This window comes from Littorina saxatilis, linkage group LG16 (assembly GCF_037325665.1).
Source record: "Littorina saxatilis isolate snail1 linkage group LG16, US_GU_Lsax_2.0, whole genome shotgun sequence".
NCBI lineage: Eukaryota > Metazoa > Mollusca > Gastropoda > Littorinimorpha > Littorinidae > Littorina > Littorina saxatilis.
This window is the reverse complement of record NC_090260.1, coordinates 11,402,273-11,417,893: the sequence shown is the minus strand read 5'-3', so window position 1 is coordinate 11,417,893 and position 15,621 is coordinate 11,402,273. Positions and strand designations below refer to the sequence as shown.

Genomic DNA, 15,621 nt, shown 5'->3' with positions numbered 1-15,621 from the left:
TATTTCTCAATTTCTCCTGAATTCAAAAATATATACATGACATGTTTACTCTATAAAATTAATGTGCTCAGAATGACAGAAAATAGGTTAAGTAAGTACTGCGTTAGTACGCTACACAGAGACGAGCGTGACCCGTCCTTTTTGGGCGTGGTTAGTCAAGACTATCTCAATATCGTCTCGGCGATAACTGGGTTTTTTTTTGGCTCACGTAAGTGTAGCCTATGTGAACAGCTCAGATCATGGGTCAATAAAGTGTTACACAGATGGTCAAAATTAAAATACAAGATATTGCACTGGAAGTGGAACTACACTGTTGCTTAGTGTCTGTATGAAGCTACAAGGTGAAAATAGAAAAAGAAAAACACGATTCTTGACTTTGATGGGCTTTTTCTGCTCGTAAGCACACATTCTTCCACTCATCACAGCATGCCCCATTATTGAGTTTAAAACACCAATTAAATTTTTTTTGAATAAAACTTACAATTTTACAATAAGAATTTAGAGACCTGAATCAATTAGGTATATCCTACTTAGTTTGACTTTTGCGAAACTAAGTAATTACACATTTAATTGAATCAGTCAGACAGACGGAGACATAGAGAGACAGACAGGGGGCAAACAGAAATCTGAGAAAGAAACCCCTTTAAAAATGTTACCATGTTTGAAATGAAACATCGCAAGGTGAAGCCATAATTCATCACCTTTCAGTATGACGTCATGAGCGTGTTCCACACTTGAAATGACGTGTTTTTATCATGTTGTCAGCTGCACGGAGCTTGGAAGTATAATTTCCATTCAACGATCCGAGTTTGTTAAGTTTTAGCCTATTTTCAACGTCAAACACCATGAAACTATATATATTTGGAATCAGAAAATGGTAAAGAATAGATAGAAGTTGTTTTTAAGTGTCTTTTTTCATAAATAAAGATAGTGGTTATTTATCGGTTTTCTTCATTTTTAAGCATAATTATCAATACAAAACAACAAAACTATATAGTTTTAGATACAGGACGCAATAGGGAATACACCAATATAATTTTTTTGTTTCAAATATTAGTTTTTAAAAATTTGAAAAAATGACATATTTCGAACAAACATTTCAATAACAAAACTTTAAGTGACCAAACTGAAATGCAATCCCATAATCCGGCCTAGATCTGCGATTGTGTGATAAGAAATTCGATCAAATTGATGAAAAACTGTAACTGTGAAAGTGCTGCCTCGACCTTTTGGCAAACGGTAAAATATGACGTCATCAAACTGTCCTATCAATAAACGGGAAAACCTTCTATGAGAAAATCCAGTCAAAAATATCCATATCAAATTTCATAAAGATCCACTCTGTAGTTTTTGAGATATGATCTGCAGTGTGAAAAAACGCCCATAACGCCCAAAACGCAAATGATTTGGTCGTGTTCTGCTGATACTATAATGTTTTTCTTTCCTAAAACACACTATAATAGTAGCCTTTCCCAATGTCTATGCTAAAACTGACTTGTCTGTGTTGTCAATGATTTTGCTACAGTGTGAGAACACAATCTCACGCCCATAACGCTGTGACACGAAAACTTATTTGGTCGTGTTTTGCCGATACTGTAATGTTTTTCTTTCTTAAAACACACTATAATAGTAGCCCTTCCCAAATGCAATGCTAAAAATGACTGGTCTGTGTTGTCAATGATTTTCTGCGAGAATGCGATCTATCTGTTTGTCGCAAAGACCGTGTGACACGAAAGTTATGAGCTGAAGACAAAATCTGCTGAGTGCAATTACGTTTCAGAAGATAGTTGGTTAAAACAGTTTATCACTCAGACACGCAAAGGAACACTATAACTTTATTATTCAGGCCATATTTGCTTTCCTTTGTCATGTATGAAAGTACTGGCCTTGGTTGAAGAAAGTGACCTGTCGCTGTGCAACAAATTTGTCGCCATTTTCCGCCGTGTTTTGTAAATAAAACGTGTTTACTACCCACACATACAAAACGATGCTGTTGTTTCTTTTTATTTTCTTATTGTTTGATTCATGCTTAGCAGTTTAGTATGCTTTGTTTTCTTCTCAATTCAATGGATGGCTATAAAATAAGCATTTAAATGTGAAGGTGTTAAAATGACCCATGATCTGAGCTGTTCACCTATGCGATTGTAACTTTGTCTCTCTGTGCGTGCGTGCGTGCGTATGTGCGTGCGCGCGTGCGTGCGTGTGTATGTCTGTGGCAGAAACTTTAACATTTCGTCATTTGAAGACGTCACATTATGGCGTAGAGGGTTAGACGTAACGCGAAGGAATTACTGAAAGTCTCGGTCATAGTTTTTTGAGCGGGCCGAGACTAGTTGACAGTCGTGTCGTAGATTGTTGACACTCTCTCTCTCTTTCTTTCTCTCTCTCTCTCTCTCTCTCTCTCTCTCTCTCTCTCTCTCTCTCTCTCTCTCTCTCTCTCTCTCTCTCTCTCTTTCAACTTCAGGCCCTTCAAGCGTTATTATTCTGGTTTGTTTCGTTTTGGTTTCATTTTTCATTGCTCATTTTTGGCTCACGTAAGTGTAGCCTATGCGATCATAACTTTGTCTGTCTGTGCGTGCGTGCGTGCGTGTGTATGTCTGTGGTAGAAACTTTAACATTTCGTCATTTGAAGACGTCACATTATGGCGTAAGAGGGTTAGACGTCACGCGAAGGAATTACTGAAAGTCTCGGTCATTGTTATTTTGAGCGGGCCGAGACTAGTTGGCAGTCGTGTCCCTGTAAGTAGGCTACATGCAGACAGACAGATCTAGATCTAGTGTCTCGCTTTCTTGCACAGTGTCACCTATGCTTACTGTGTGTGTGTGTGTGTATGTGTGACGGAGTGATTGAGTTTGTGTTACTGTTTGTCTATTTCTTACGTGAGCCTTGAAGGCTTCGCCTCTTGTTTTTACATTTAGTCAAGTTTTGACTACATGTTTTAACATAGAGGGGAGAATCGAGACAAGGGTCGTGGTATATGTGTGTGTGTGTGTGTGTGTGTGTGTGTGTGTGTGTGTGTGTGTCTGTCTGTGTGTGTGTGTAGAGCGATTCAGACTAAACTACTGGGCCGATCTTTATGAAATTTGACATGAGAGTTCCTGGGTATGATATCCCCGGACGTTTTTTTTCATTTTTTCGATAAATACCTTTTATGACGTCATATCTGGCTTTTGTAAAAGTTGAGGCGGCACTGTCACACCCTCATTTTTCCATTAAATTGATTGACATTTTGGCAAAGCAATCTTCGACAAAGGCCGGGGTTTGGTATTGCATTTCAGCTTGGTGGCTTAAAAACTATTGAGTGAGTTTGGTCATTAAAAATCGGAAACTTGTAATTAAAATTATTTTTTTATTAATTAAACGATCCAAAAACAATTTCATCTTATTCTTTGTCATTTGCTGATTCCAAAAACATATACATATGTTATATTTGGATTAAAAACAAACTCTGAAAATTAAAAATATAAAAATTATGATCAAAATTAAATTTCCGAAATCGTTTTAAAAACTATTTCATCTTATTCCTTGTCGGTTCCTGATTCCAAAAACATATAGATATGATATGTTTGGATTAAAAACACGCTCAGAAAGTTAAAACGAAGAGAGGTACAGTAGAGCGTGCTATGAAGCACAGCGCAATCGCTACCGCGCCAAACACACTCTAAACAAAAGTGTTCCACTCCTGAACACCCTTTCTGTAACCACTTCTGAACACCCTTTTAGTAGAACACTTTTGGAACACTTTTGGAACACAAAAAGTGTTCTATACACAAAAAAGTGTTCCAAAAGTGTTCCAAAAGTGTTCACATCTGAACACTTTTAAGTGTTCACCCCGCTGTAACCACTTCTGAACACATAAAAGTGTTCAGGTCAACACTTTTAGAACACTTTTGGAACACTTTTGGAACACTTTTAGAACACTTTTAGAACACTTTTAGAACACTTTTAGAACACTTTTGGAACGCTTTTGGAACACTTTTAGAACACTTTTGGAACACTTTTAGAACACTTTTGGAACACTTTCATCCTGCACTGTCATACAATTCAGAAAGACATTAAAATCAAATTTTGTGAGCAAAGAAGCATTTTTAATTGACAAAAAGAAATGTCTGCAGCAGTCGCAGAACAAACGGGTCTGGGGTAGGAATTGTTGAACACATAATATACCGAGCAACAAAATTCGTCATTGTTTGATTGACAAAATCTTCATCAATTATAGAGTTAGAATTATTAAACTACAAAAGTTTAATGAAGGCAAGTTTGACCTTGCTTTTGTGTGATTATTTTGATGCTGTGACTGTTTTAACACACGGGACAAGCAGGTTTATCGTAAAACACATAATGCGCGCTCGCAGCACGTGCAAGTAGAGCAGGAGAAATCTGATGTGTGAGATGTGTTCACTAATGCATTAGCAACCAAAAGAGACCATGGCACGCTTGCTGCCAGTCTCACTTTTGAAACAGCCAGGATGCCACGATTGACACCACCAAAATGCCAGGTCGATTTAAAACTGGGGGTGATCCAGAAGCGCTGGCATGTGCTTTAAACGTGCATGTGTCAACAGTTTATCTCCTTCTGCAATGTTCTGGTGACATTGGAAGCACTGCAGTTATGCAACGCGGTAGATTTTTTTGCATTACCCCAATAAGAAAAGATCGCAATTTCCTTCCACAGCGTCTTCGACATCGATTCAATTCAGCCGGTGACAATACCAGGAACATCACTGGAAGCAACCAGTGTCCGATCAGTGGCCAGAGAACGCGATGAAGGCTGACTGAGCGAGACCTCCAAAACTTCGTTTTGTCCCGTGTGTTGAAACAATCGCAGCATCAACATACTCACGCAACAGCTGTGTCAAACATGCCTTCATCAAAATGTTGTGGTTTGATAATTCTAACTCCATAATTGTTCGAGATTTTGTCAATCAAACATTGCAGAATTTTTTCGCGTTTCTTTTGTTGCTCGGTATATGTTGCTATTAAATAATATGAACGGAGCTGTGGTAAACCCCATCTTGAAAGTTCACACACGAAAGTCCGATAACAAAAACACCCTTCAGAGTTGGGAGGATTCCAGGCCCTTGGTCTTTGGTTTAGTTTTCAACTCGCTGTCCGGAACATCCTGTTCGAAATAAAAGTGAGTTTTAGAACATGATGCATTTCCAACTCTTAACAGGTTTGTGTTAAACGTTTGTACTTAATTGATAACACTGAAGTGTAAATCTTAACTAATAGTGGACTTCTTCTTGCTGTCAGCAGATCTCCAACAATCGCAGTTACAGGTAAACTTTTTTTATTCCAGAACGGGCATAGGTCACATAACAGAGAACAAATACGTCACGTCCAATTCCCTCTCACCTTCCCAACACACAATGACACTCGCATGCACGCACATGCACACACGACTGAATGTAAAAAGTAATCCCTCTTGAAGCAGGAGTCTGTCCCTAAGAACAAAAAGTAGAATTAAAATAGGTCTTTCGCAAGGATTTCATTAGCGCGTGGCCACTCTGGAAAATGGCACTCTACAAATTGTTTATATAAGGTAAGCAGTAAACCGTACTGCTAATGTGGTGAGGCCTTGAGCACGCCCGTTTTCCTTAACTCGTTCTTAACCTATGTGAACCCAGGGAAAACACCTTGTCAACAATCACTGGAAGCCAAAGATCACTGTCGCAATTAATCGTGAACTCCGATGAGTTTTAGTTCAAAGAAAAGGGTGTCATATTGAATGCACCCTCTAGTAATCCGTTTGTAAAGAAACTACCTAAGTTTTGTTGGTTTGATCTAAATAATGAATTATAAGGAAATCATTTATTATGTAATGTATTCTATATTATAGAATGCATTCTATAACGTCCCGAACTGCCTACTATGATAAAATGCATTCTATTTACACAAAATACCAAAATGCTTTTTATGATAGAATGCGTTCTTTAACGTCCTGAAATGCATTATAATTTATATGCATAATGTCCCGAAACTACAACAGGCCAGCCCCGCAAAGAAAAGCAGAACTACACACACACACACACACACACACACACACAGCCACACACACGCACAGAGAGAGAGAGAGAGAGAGAGAGAGAGAGAGAGAGAGAGAGAGAGACAGAGAGAGACAGAGACAGAGACAGAGAGAGAGAGACAGAGAGAGAGAGACAGAGACAGAGAGAAAGAGAGAGCTGTGTGTGAGAGTGTTTGTAGATCTGCTTTCGAAGCAGGGACCATACCGAGCTGGCCTGTAGAAGTTTTGTGGCGCTTTATGGAATGCATTCTATCATAAGAATGCATTCTATCATAAGAATGCATTGTTGGACGTTATAGAATGCATTCTATAATAGAATACATTTCTGGGCAAATGACAAGTATGATTGAATGCATTCTATATTATACAATGTTTTTTATTTTATAGAATGCATTCTATAAATATATATAGAATGTGTTCTATGATATGGAATGCATTCTTTAATATAAAATGCATTCTAATTTCTATCATAATTTTCTAAAATATTTCATTATTTAGATCAAACTAACCAAAACTTACAAACGGATCGCTTTTAACTCACGTGATCTCAAGCTAAACCTACGTGAACCGAAGGAAAACACCTTGTCAGCGACCATTGGAGGCCAGCGATCACTGTCAAAACCAATCATAAACTCCGATGAGAATATTTTCAAAAGAAAAGGGTGTCATATTGAATGCACCCTGCATACACTGTTAGCGGCAATGGCAGATCCAAGCGGATCAGGAGCGTGTTGTCTGTTGGCCATGATTTGACTAAAGCTGGCCTCAGTGTTTACGGCACTACTCTACCATAACGAATGGAAATTCTGAGTAGACTTAGTTCAGGAAAACATTTTATCATTGCAGGCCTCAGCACTCACTGAACTTAAAAATATGTATATTTTTTTCCACCTTTTAAGGAGAAGACTGCAAAATAAGGCAGCATTCTCAAAATGTAACTGCGCTGTATCCCACAGAAAGCTTAAACTTACATGAAGTGCATCCACAAGGTTTCGTCGCATTACTGTTAGCTCCATCTCCAGAAAGTGAACGGCCTCAGCCAAGCAGTGTGGTTCCTGCACACACAAGATGCATGTTAAGAAATCAAACACTATTTTACTGAAGTTCCACATCGTAGCAACACTGACAAGTGTTCTCATTCTCATACTTTTGTTTGTTGTGAAACTGTGTATCAACATTTAGATTTCTGTCAAATGTGGAAGGAGAGGGGGCTGGCTGTGTGTGTGTGTGTGTGTGTGTGTGTGTGTGTGTGTGTGTGTGTGTGTGTGTGTGTGTGTGTGTGTGTGTGTATGTGTGTGTGTGTGTGTGTGTGTCCACATATGAGTTTGGCGACTGTCTGGTGTGTTTTGCACGGAGATATTAATTTTGAAACAGAGTATTTCAGAAAATAGTATAATCAATGATTCCGCAACCGAAGGCGTCCGCCCGGTGATCGGGAGGTCGTGGCTTCGAACCCCGGCCGGGTCATACCTAAAACTTTAAAATTGGCAATCTAGTGGCTGCTCCGCCTGGCGTCTGGGGTTAGTGCTAGGACTGGTTGGTCCGGTGTCAGAATAATGTGACTAGGTGAGACATGAAGCCTGTGCTGCGACTTCTGTCTTGTGTGTGGCGCACGTTAAATGTCAAAGCAGCACCGCCCTGATATGGCCCTTCGTAGTCGGCTGGGCGTTAAGCAAACAAACAAACAAAACTTATCAGATCAATTTGAAAGTCAATATTTCTCTGCAAAACTACACACTATATGCAAATGCAGGACATGCGTACCTTTGTAAACACGTCTGGGTTGCCGTCAGTGCCTCCTGTTCATCCTCAGTGCAATTCAGAAGAAATGTGCGCAGGTTACGCCCACATCGATTCGCCACATGGGCACATCAGCTCAAACGGCTTCCCAGTTCCCTGAAAGTGTGATAGATCTGTGAAATCAAATACAACCAAGCATGCATAGAATTATTCTAAATTGCGCACACAATCAACCTGGACACTATTATGATGAATGTTGTTCATTAATGTATGCTGTTTTTAGCCTACCGCTTCACTTATCTAGCGTGCAGATCGTACATAGATCTATGATCTAACCAAAGGAAGAAGAAGAATCCGAAAATCTGCAAATGTATTGCTCTGACCACAGGCGGAAGCCGGGAAGGTATCGTTCACTGGACCACCATTTATAATTATAAGGAACCCCTGGACATACAAGTATAACAATAACACAAAACCAAGCACATCAACCAGAATAAAAAATCAACATCAAATTGAAATAGAGTTTATTTACCAACGCAGAACGTCTAATGTAAAAGGTCCACTGATCAGCTGAAACCGTTGCGACAGCAAAATTAGAGAAATTGTCTTCAAACGTCCACAGATACAAGTAACAGGAACATGTTACAACAAAAATACGAGTGACTAATTAGCTTAGATGAATTAATACAAAATCTCAGCAAGCAACTTACAGATAACAATCGGAAATCCTGAGCCAAATCAACGCAGCGACAACGCAGACAGGTCCACAGATCTAAAAGTGTCAACGTTCTTTTTTGGTCCAGCTGAAGCATGATGGGACAATTAGTAACATTATTAAATTGTAAAAATAAAAATGCTAATACTTACCGCTTATTAGATGGCTCAGATGAAATAAATGTTTGATGAAAAAATATAAGCACAACACGATTAAAAACAAAAACAAAAAAACGTCCCGCAGCGGTCTAGGGGGTATAAAAATTATATACTCTAAGCGACGCTAGATCCCGACGAGTCTCCGTAGCTCAATCGGTAGAGCGCTGACATGGCAAGGCGTAGGTCTCGGGTTCGAATCTGCTCATGGCCCAAATATTTTTAATGTATTATTTTATTCGGAGCATGACTAAAAGACGAAGTGGAACACTTGTTGAACACGTGTGTTCACCTGGTGTTCCACTGTGCTAAAAAGTGTTTACCATGTGTTCCAAAAGTGTTCAGGTAGCAGAGGATGCTTCAGGATAACACATTGAGAACACTTTCTGTGTTCCAAAAGTGTAAAAATGTGTTCACCCTAACACTTTAAGTGTTCACCCTAAACACTTTCAGTGTTCTCAAAGTGTTATAAAATTTAGAGTGCAGGCTCGTCACTTTCACTGCCTTTTGCACTAGCGGCGGACTACGTTCAGTTTCATTCTGTGAGTTCCACAGCTTGACTAAATGTAGTAATTTCGCCTTACGCGACTTGTTTATGTTATTCTGTTACTTTGATCCCACAGCTTGACTAAATGTTTTTATATCGCTTTACGCGATTTGTTTTGTATGTGGTGTTTCAGTTCAAACATAATGTTGATAATTGTAACGTTTTGCAGGCGAATTTGCGGCCGCTCTGGACAGGCGAAACCTCGCCCAAAAGTGGGTTATTGAGCTTGAACGTGAGTCTTGATTCAATCAGTTCCTTTGTAGTTGTGTTGGGAACAACCTGTCACATGAAGTTCTGTTGTTATTTGGGGAACACCTCGTCACGTTAAATTCTTTTGTAGTCTTGAGAATACGCTGTCACATTGCATGTATGATACAGGGACAAATGTGATATTTGTAGGCCTAGGCCTATACTAGTGATTACTGTGTGTGATACATGAAATGTGATATGAATGCTGTTTTTATATGTTATACTCTTACTTTCTGCCTATGTCTTAATCCCAAGCGCAAGACAAATTCTTCTATGTGGAAATTGAAGCCAATAAAATTTGAGTTGAGTTGAGTTGAGTAAGTACTTGTTCGTGTTAGGAAAACCCCGTCACATGAAGTTCTGAGGTGCGTTGCATAGAGCAGGCGTTTTGTTCGCGAAGAGACAAAGAGTTTTCATGTTGTAGGAAACGCTATGTTCGCGGCGAACTCAATTCTACCCTCTTTACCTATTTTCAAGTAAATGGACCCATCTCTTCGCTGACAGCCGAGTCAATGCATGCATATTGGGGGCGATCATGCGAACAGTCGCTTTGTACTTGGAACAGCCCTCCCTACCCGCACTGACCAAAGTAGACGAGTCCAATCGCTTACAGCTCAGTCCATGAGTACATTTTAGGGGTGACGGTATGCAGTGGCCCTCAGGATATATGTGTGTGTTTGAGTTTCGTACCACTCGTGGAAAAGTAGGGCCTTTCCTTTTCTTTTTTTGGGTGGTCAGATTTGACAGTTAGATTTCTTGTCGAGTCCGTGGAAAAGTGTTGTGGTCTTCATTTCATTCAATAAAAGTGAATGTTTAGGAGTAAAATGCCCGTGTGCTCTCTCTCTCTCTCTCTTTCTCTCTCTCTCTCTCTCCCTCTCTCTCTCCCTCTCTCTCTCTCTCTCTCTCTCTCTCTCTCTCTCTCTCTCTCTCTCTCTCTCTCTCTCTCTCTCTCTCTCCGTGTCTCTGTCTTTCTCTGTTTGTCTGTCTGTCTCTCCCTCCCTTTCTTTCTCTTTCTCGATCTCTCTACCTGTCTCTCTACCTGTCTCTCATCTCTCATCTCATCTCATTTCTCATTACTTTATTGTCCCATCGCTGGGAAATTCGGGTCGCTTCCTCCCAGTGGAAAGCTAGCAGCAACGGAGTCGCGCTACCCAGGTGTCTGCGTGTTTAGCTGTATTCAGCCACCTGCACTTATGGCAGAATGACCAAGGTCTATTATGTGCCATTGTGATGACACGGGGGTGGGACATGGCTTCCGTCTCTGGGTCTGCACATAAAGTTGACCCGTGTCCGTCCCGGCCCGAATTCGAACCTGCGACCTTTCGATCACAAGTCCAGTGCTCTACCAACTGAGCTACCGGGCCTCTCTTTCTCTCTCTCTCTCTGTTCGTCTGTCTGTCTCTCCCTCTCTCTGTCTCTCTCTCGCCCCCCTCGCCCTTCCGCACACACGCGCGCGTATACACACACGCACACACACACAAACAAACACACACACACACACACGCGCACAGACACACACGCACAGACACAGACACAGACAAGCACACAAACACACACACATATATGTTAAGATACACACATACACACCCGCGCACTCACTCACACACTATAACATAAACCAACAGAGATACACACATAAACACAAACACGCACGCACGCACACACACACGCACACACACACACACACAGCCATTGCCATACCCACACGTGAACAAGCAAATACACCCACACACTTCATTGCACGCAGATATGAAGGTGGGGGAGGGCAGAGAGAGAGAGAGACAGACAGAGAGAGAGAGACAGAGAGAGAGAAAGAGAGAGAGAGAAAGAGAGAGAGAGAGAAAAAGAGAGAGAGAGACAGAGAGAGAGAGAAGGAGAGAGAGAGAGACAAAGAAAGAGAGAGAGAGACAGAGAGAGACAGAGAGAGACAGAGAGAGAGGGACAGAGAAAGAGAGAGAGAGAAAGAGAGAGAGAGAGAGCTCTTTCCCTCTTTATGCCTCATCACAATAACCCGCACGTGTCACCAAAGAGCTTATACGGAGGGACTCTTTGGTGTCACTATCTGCACACATTCTTCTCGCTCTGACTTTTTGTGGACGTCAGCCTTTTCAAACTTGAGTCCGATCTCGTGAAAAAAGCAGATAACGCGATCTTGCAGCAAATACAAAATGACACACTTAAAGTGCCATGCAGTAGCGTATTTTACTACTAAAACACACACAAGCAAAATAATACACCCACACAATTCATTACACGGAAATAGGCAGAGGAGAGAGAGAGAGAGAGAGAGAGAGAGAGAGAGAGATAAGCCGCAAGGGTCATTTTCTGCACGCATTCTTCTCTCTGTGAATGTTTAGGGTTGTCAGCCTTTTCAATCATAAGTTCGATCTCGTGAAAAAAGCAACACACACACACACACACACACACACACACACACACACACACACACACACACACACACACACACACACACACACATATCAATATGAAATATGCTAACAAAAATCCAAGTAACTTATCTTTAGAAGACGAAGTTCAAGTTCGTCTTGGCAAATTTGTTACGGATTGTTTTAGCATTGTATAATGCATTATTTGTTGTTTGTTGTGTCAATAACTTTACTGGTTCATGACAATAAACATTATTCTCTTCTCTTCTCTTCTCTTCTATTCTATTCTATTCACACACATATATTCACCCAAAAACAGACAGACACACAGACACACACACCCCCCCGACACACACACACATCCACGAACATAATACACACCACTCTTAACAGACACTCATATACACTAACGCACACACACACACGCACACACACTGAACACACACACACGCACACACACTCAAACAAGCTAACACTCACGCACACGAACACACACACACACACATACATACATACATACATACTCACACAATCAAACGCGCGTGCGCGCGAATGCAAATACACACGCACACACACACACAAATACACACACACACACACGTATACACACACACATGCACACGCGCGCGCTCACTCACACACATTAGCATGCACACACATACATGCACACACACACACACACACACATACACACACAATCACACACACAATCACACACACACACACACACACGCGCGCGAACTCACACACATTAGCATGCACACACATACATTTATTTATTAAGGGGGATTTCTATATCGCATAACTAAAAGCACTATGCACACACACACATGTATATACACACATGCACACGCGCGCACTCTCACACACATTAGCATACATGCACACACGTGCACACTCCCATACACGTGTGAATACACAAACACACATAAACACGCACAAGCACACAGACACTCACACATACACCAACGCACACATGCACACACACGCGCACACACACACACGCACACTTTAACTTACCACACACACGCACACACACACACATACATAATCGCACAATCACACGCGCGTGCGCGCGCATACAAATACACACACACAGACACACATGTATGCACACACACATGCGCACACGCGCACTCACTCACACACATTAGCATGCACACGCATATAATAATACAAACACACATCCCCAACCACAAACACAAGCACACACACCACCCTCAACACACACACACATACATACTAACGCACACACGCACAAACACACGCGCGCGCGCACACACACACACACACACAAACATGCACTTACATACACCCAGACTAGACACATACACACACAGACACACCCAGACGCACACACACCCACACGCGCGCGCACAAACACTCACATACACACACGCACAACCTTATACACACACACACACACACATATAAATATAAAACACACACTAACACACACACACACACACACACACGCGCGCGCGCAAATAAACACATGTATTCATGTGTGTTTGCGCGCGTGTGTGTGTGTGTGTGTGTGAGTGAGAGAGAGAGAGAGAGAAAGGAAGAGAGAGAGAAAGGAAGAAGGAGAGAGAGAGAGAGAGTCAACCGGAAAGCTCAGTACAGTGCAATAGTTTCTGGCGTGCCACCTCTCAGGTACGTTACAGAATGCTCCCCGCAAACCCCCGTTTCCTAGACCATTCTCGGCGAGCGGTCGCCATTGTTACGCTTCAGTGACCTCGGATAATGGTACTCGTACCGAGCGCTTGCTAACGCTCGCGAGCGCCACAACTCGCGAGCGCCACAACAAAACTATGCGTTGCCTAGAAAACGTTCGCAAACGTTCTGTGGCGCTCTGCCTATGCAACGCACCCCTGTTGTTATTTTGAGAGCACCCCGTCACATTTAAGTTCTGAGGCGCGTTGCTTAGGCAGAGCGCCACATAACGTTTGCAAACGTTTTCTAGGCAACGCATATTTTTGTTGTGGCGCTCGCGAACGCTCGCGAAAGTTAGCAAGCGCTCGTTACGAGTACCACTGTCTGGGGTCACTAAAATGGTCACGAGAATGGTCTAGGCAACGAGGGTTTGTGCCGAGCATTCCGAAACGTAACTGAGAGGTGGCACGTCAGAAACTATTGCACTGTACTGAGCTTGCTGTTTGACTCTCTCTCTTTCTCTCTATCGCAGTCTCTCTCTCTGTCTTCCGTGCTCTCCTTTATCCTTATGTAATAAAGTTCTGAGTTTTGTCCCTGTCTCATTCTCTCTTTCTTTCTCCCCCCATATCCCTCTCCGTATGTCTTTCTCTTTCTTTTTACCTCTCTCTATATCTGTCTGTCTCCCTTTGTGTCCGTCTGAAAGTCTCTCGTATTTTTTTTTGTGCTCTCTTTCTATCTCTTTCTCTTTCGCTCTCTTTTCCCTCTCTCTCTCTCTTCCCCCTCTCTCTCTCTTTTTTCCCTCTCTCTTGCTCTCTTTTTTCCCTCTCTCTCTCTCTTCCCTCTCTCTCTCTCTCTCTCTCTCTCTCTCTCTCTCTCTCTCTCTCTCTCTCTCTCTCTCTCTCTCGGGAGAGTGTATTTTTGCTAATATGTGTAAGTTTATTGACATGAGTAATGTATTATCTCCTGCGAATTATGTTTTCGTTGTTCTGGCCATTGTTGTTGCCATGCTCTTTGTAATCCCCATGACATGGTCCGACGGACTTTATTCATTAAATCGTCAAACAAAAATCTCTCTCTCTCTCTCTCTTTGACCCTTATATCGATGAACCCATATACTTCAGTCACACTGTCAGTATGTTTGTCCTTGTCCCTGTATCTCTTTCTCTCACCTCCTTGGCACACGGGCGTTTCTCTCTCTCTCTCTCTCTCGCTTTCTCACTCACACACACACACACACACACACATTCAAAGATACAGACGCACACACACTCACATTCACACATATGGGGGTACGAAACACACACACACACACTCACACAGATCCTGAGAGCCAATGCTGTTCCAAGTACAAAGCGACTGTTTGCATGATCGCCCCCAATATGCATGCATGGACTCGGCCGTCAGCGAAGAGATGGGTACATTTAGTTGAAAGTATGTAGAGAGGGGACGTAGAACAGTTCGCCGCGAACATAGCGTTGCCTTCAACATGAAACCTTTTTGTCTCTTCGCGAACAGATTGTTAGCTATAGGCAACGCTGTTGTTATTTTGAGAACACCCCGTCACATTAATTTCTGTTGTTATTTTGAGAGCACCCCGTCACATTAAAGGCGCAGTAAGCCTCCCGTAAACCATCACAGAGCTCCCCGAGCATCTACATACAGTACAAGCATACTTCCATTTGAACGCTCACCGAACGGGAACATCCTGGCTGCTTTCTGTCGAGCGTGAAAAATTTTCAAAGAATTTATTTTCGTGGACTTAGCCTTTACCAATAATGGCGCCTCGTTTTGGTGCTGGCTGTTATGAATATTCAATACCGGAAATCACGCCCGGACAGTAAGCCTCCCGTAAACTACTCTCAGGCTTTTATAGTACACACAGTAAAAACAGTTCAACACCAAATAAATAAATAAAGAAAGAATATATGTGTACCTGGGAGACAATGAGTTAAAAGGGGAGTTCCACGCACTGAACAGCTGTTAATTACATCTTCCCTTTTCAGAGAGACTCCAAGAGATGGTCAAGGAGCAAGCGGCTTCCTGCTCCTCCCCAAGCCAAGGATGACCACTGCACGCGTTGTGTTTTTCGTTGTTTTGTCAGGCAATAGACTTGTTAAATGAATTAACGACTTCCGGTGTTAAC

General features: G+C 41.9%; 1 long non-coding RNA gene across 1 annotated transcript; it reads right to left on the bottom strand.

Moving 5' to 3' along the window:
• Nucleotides 1-4,270: 4,270 nt before the first annotated feature.
• Nucleotides 4,271-8,639, bottom strand: LOC138950392 (uncharacterized). Its single transcript, XR_011450643.1, has 4 exons — nt 8,480-8,639; nt 7,794-7,925; nt 7,001-7,084; nt 4,271-5,123 (listed from the first exon to the last, which is right to left on the bottom strand). It is a non-coding gene; the product is annotated as an uncharacterized lncRNA (long non-coding RNA).
• Between the last annotated feature and the right edge of the window lie 6,982 nt (nt 8,640-15,621).